Source organism: Belonocnema kinseyi, chromosome 5, assembly GCF_010883055.1.
Source record: "Belonocnema kinseyi isolate 2016_QV_RU_SX_M_011 chromosome 5, B_treatae_v1, whole genome shotgun sequence".
Classification (NCBI taxonomy): domain Eukaryota; kingdom Metazoa; phylum Arthropoda; class Insecta; order Hymenoptera; family Cynipidae; genus Belonocnema; species Belonocnema kinseyi.
The window spans coordinates 1,351,473-1,356,319 of record NC_046661.1 but is presented as its reverse complement, the minus strand read 5'-3'; the positions used below and the strand labels follow the sequence as shown (position 1 = coordinate 1,356,319).

The following is a 4,847-nucleotide window of genomic DNA, read 5'->3' as shown; positions in this document are numbered from 1 at the left end:
CCCCTTCCAGGAATTCGTTTGATTAACAAGTTATCTTTGTTTGTTGAAAACTCAACTTTTCGGTTTAAAATTCATCTATTCCAATTGAAAATTAATTACATTTAGTAAAAAATGCTTCCCTTATGTTGAAGTTTGTTATTGTTTTCCCGCAAGTGTTTTAGCATATTTTTGACACGCAGGGATGCTTTTCAGGCCATTCGCAAGTGAAAGCTTGGCACCTCCAAGAGCGCCGATGATAAGGACGATTAGTTTAACAGAATATTCCGGGTACAATCGTTGCAACTCCCTTATAAGGTCTCAATACCTCTCTTTCTTTTCATTCTCATTGGTAAGGATGTTTTTGTCAGCTGGTGCCGAAAATTCGACAACGAACATGGTTCACTTCTCGAAGTCAAGAAGAAACCGTTTCACGCCTCGAATGAGCAACATAAACAATTGTCAAGGATATAAAGTTCCAGTATATGCGGCACTTCCTATTCTCGACAATTGACTCGATTTCCCTAGGAGCATTTAGAGGAGCGATATACAGGTTAATTCCGTAAGAGTGACAGAGATGCATGGCACGCCCTGCTGCTATCATCAGGAATGTCTTAGCTCAAAATGTGGCGACGGTATGTTAAGGTGGAAATGACACCCTCGTGGCATGCAAAAATGAAACCCTCCGTACCAGACTTCAATCCGGGCGATTTAAGGAAAGCAAACGTTAGCTCACAAGACATTAACTTATCCTTCACATTTATGTGGGAGATAACGTGCATCCTCTTATCGAGGCGCTGTTCACGAAAGTTTTTCTCTTGTGCTTTCTTAATCCGGACTTTCAGGAGTGAGTACTCGGGATGGAAAAGATTTGATGCATTTTGCTCACCCTTATACTGAAATCAAGTCCCAGTGCTTCAGCAGCCTCCTTCGCTGCTTTGTACAGAAACGCTCCTTTGCCCACTTCTTCGTGATTCCTGACCATTTGAAGTAGAGGGTCTCTTCCATTTGCAACTCTATGTGCTGTACCCAGAATGATCCTGGTGTGAAGACATTCAAGACTCAATATTCCGCGACCCCCTTGACGGCGTGAGATGTACAGTTGCGGAACGGAAGACTTAAGATGCATGCTTGTATTCATGTGCATAACCCTTCTTGTCCCGATATCAAGAGATCTGAGCTCGTTCTTCGTACATGGAACTACTCCAAATGAATAGAGTAGTACTGGGACAGCAAGCATGTTCGTTGCAGATACTTTGTTCCTCGCCGACAGATCGGAAGACCAAAATCTGTCGGAAGAGACGTTTGTATCTGCTTCGGAGAGTATCCTTTATGGATGTCACAACCTGAATGCGACTCTGTGGCACGCCCAGGTATGTATAAGTCTCTCCAGCGCAAAGGTGTCGTATGGCGCTTCTATCAACGAGCTCAGGATCTTCAGGGATGCCATTAAGTTTTCCTCGCTTCAAATAAACCTTGGCGCATTTGTCTAATCCAAATTCCGTTAAGTTGTCTATTTTCGGCAGGAGTATTGTGCTCTCTTTCACCAACCACTCCGGAATTGGCTCTTCCGACTTCAAATATGAGGTGAAAATACGGGCCAAATGCTGATGAGTAGAAGAAAACTTCTTCCACCAGAAGGTTTTGATACAATCTGGTCCCGGTGCGGAATAGTTCTTCATCCCTCTTAATACTTTTTTCACCTCCTCGGTAGTGATGGGTGGGCATTCTTTATCAGGTGTTATGAGAGCAACACATAACTCCTTGAAGCTATTTATATTTTCTGAGTCTGTGTCCAGTCTATGCTGCACTTCGTAGACTTCTCTCCAAAATACTTCTACCTCCTCTGGTTTGGGTAGGTGTTCGATAGTAACAGGAGGGTCTTGGAAGAGTCGAGATGGATCAGAGAGAAACTGTTGATTTTCTCTGACCCACTTCTCCCTCCACTCTAGACTTCTCTTAGCGTCAGATAGTATTCGTATTCTCTCAACAATATGCTGCCTGATGGTCAGCTGTTTTGATTTGTTAAGTGTGTGATAACGGGTCCGGAGTTCACGCGCGAACTTTCGAACCTTGGCGGTAAAATTCCTGCCAAATGAGATGTAGTCAATCACACACTGAATGCGGGACGCGTACTGTCTTGCCCAGCTTATCTTTATCGCAAGTTGATGCATTCGTCTTTTCATCTTATGATCAACCGTTGGTTTTGTTTTACGGTTCGCATCGGCCAAAGCTCTCGCTGAATTATACACACAATAATAGATAGATAGATCTTTAGGCTTGAGAGAAACCTTGGTGTTGATGTTTCTCCGGGTCGTAAAGTATCGCTCTTCATCTATTGGATGCCTGCCTGCGGTTGGTCTTAGTGTCTCCTCTCTTTCTCTGTTGCCGGCTTGTTCTACCTGTGGTAGAGTAGGCGTTCCGCTTACATAGCCCCTTTTACGGAGTAGTTCAGCATGGTTTCGCAGACGTTGTTGCGAAAAGTGCGATAGCTCCGGGTGTTTGTCGCACCACAGAGCATGCAGCCGTGCCATGTAACCCCGTTCACGGGGCACACTCGCATCGTAGCACTCTAGCAACTCGTGATTCAGTTGGTCCGTCCACCCAAAGGTCGCGAGATCCCGCCGATCCATCGAATTGAATCCATTTTTATTGGCTCCCACATCTCTAGATCGGTCGGCACTGTTGGCCGACCCATTGTGGGGAGCCCTGCGCGTTCTGCTGTTTTGAACCGCACTCACTACAACTATGTTTGGTGTTGCCATTGTTGTTCCCACGAGAAGCTAGGGAAAGGGGTTCGTCCATCCTTGTAGAGCCTCGCATGCAAGGATAAGGCTGCGTACTCTGAGAGGTCGCCCGGTATCCCAAAGTCACGTTCTGGACCCCTCACCCAGGTGCCCTTCAGCGTTCGGCACGGTTTTCACACCTCTGCTTCGGGGTTAATTCCTTCGGGACCACCCCTGGACAATTGTCCGCGACTGCCTATTTATTTTTGTAACCATATTCAGCAGAAACCCTTGGTACAGGGACCCTCTATCCACAACCCGAGGACGCGTTCGGTGGCTTTGTCATAGGCCCTTCGGTTTGATTCTAGTGGAATCAAAACCGAATATGGGGCATTATTCCTCAACTGCCCCAACTCAAAAAGTCATGTTTTTCGATTGTCTCTAAATTCTGGGAAGATGTTCGCCTACCCAACAGTAGTTAATCCACAAACTTATAGACCAGGATTACCAACCCTCCCCAAGTGAGGGGGGGTTGAATTTTCAACCACAATTCCTGCAGGGGTAGTTTCAAACGCCTGTAACTTCCTTTCTAATTACGCGATTTAAAATTTTTATGAGAGTTTTGGAAAGTGCTTTTTACACGCTTCCATCCTATTTTATTATGTATACTGTAACTTCCTTTCTAATTACGCGATTTAAAATTTTTATGAGGGTTTTGGAAAGTGCTTTTTACACGCTTTCATCCTATTTTATTATTTATAACAAAAAAAATTGTTTAAACAATTTTTTCAAGAAATCAATTGTTTATTTAACTTTTTTCGCAATTTAGGCATCTACGATTTTTTTTAAATAGTCTCAAAAGAAAGCTTGACTTTTTTACCATGAAAAATGTCTAATAAGAAAATGGACAAATTGAAATTCATTGAGTTACAGAGCTGGTTGTAGAGGGAGTCCTCGCCCTCGCACTCGTGCGTTATTCGGCAGCACAGCGGAACAGTTTTCAAGTATGCCATTTTTTTGTATTACTCACATTGATCCAAAATTGCATGAAGTCATCGGAAAAAACTATTCAGTAATGTTAACCACTTAGTTTGAAGAAGTTAAAAATTTTTAAAGTTATTATGAAAAAATATTAAGTAAAAAGCACTTTCTTAAAAATGAACAGTATTTTTCTGAAGATAAATGATTCCTCACTATTATAATTTATTATCCGACAATAATTAATTATTGCTCTTGCAATTTTTTAAAACAATTACATGATTCAACCAACTTCTCACGTATAAAGTGTTTGAGTAAATAACGTACTAACGGATTAGTAATTAACGCCTGTCGTCAGCCTACATCCTATCAAATTATAGTTTCCAGAGTCTACCGCGTGGATGTGACAGTGCGATTTTAGACTCCTTTTATCTGCAAGATTATTCGGGGTGCTTAATTTTAGTGAGTCCCCTCGCCTCTCACTTTCTGGGGTGCTTGATTTTAGTGAGTCCCCTCGCCTCTCACTTTATGCGGTGCTTGATTTTTGTGAGTCCCCTTGCCTCTCACAACACAACCTCTTTATGCTGTTCGCCTCTTCTTCGTACCAGTTTTCCACTTTCTTGGAGTACTATTCTGCTTTCGATTACGTTTAGGCTTCGGGAAAACCTCACTTTTCTCCTCATAGGAAAATCGTTTTAGATCCAGCTGTCCCTTTGCGTTCGGAGCGAATGAATGATATTTGAGTGTACCCGGTATCGTCACAGCCTTACTAAATCGATCTGCTAATTTTATTGTCATTGCTGCATGCTCTTCTTTGCTACTGAAAAATACGACAGTTTCCTTCAAGTTTTTTCTGCCACATTCAAATAACTCGTAAGCTGTTAAGATCTGATTCTCAGCTGAACGTTGCAAGCTGGCTCTTGCAGCAAGACGCTTCAGATTACCTCCGATTCCATCGCATGGTCCTTTTCCATGGGCAGTTGGATGGAAAGTCCAGTCTGCCGGGATGCCAAAATCTTTTTCATGGCACAGAAGGTTTGCAAAGTTGTATTTGTTCTTAAGATGCACTCAAATATCATTCATTCGCTCCGAACGCAAAGGGACAGCTGGATCTGAAACGATTTTCCTATGAGGAGAAAAGTGAGGTTTTCCCGAAGCCTAAGCGTA

General features: G+C 42.9%; 1 protein-coding gene across 1 annotated transcript in view; it reads right to left on the bottom strand.

Moving 5' to 3' along the window:
* Positions 1-4,847, bottom strand: part of LOC117172872 (guanylate cyclase soluble subunit beta-1-like) — a 252,512-nt gene that overhangs the window by 155,230 nt on the left and 92,435 nt on the right. The gene's annotated exons all lie outside the window — the stretch shown is intronic.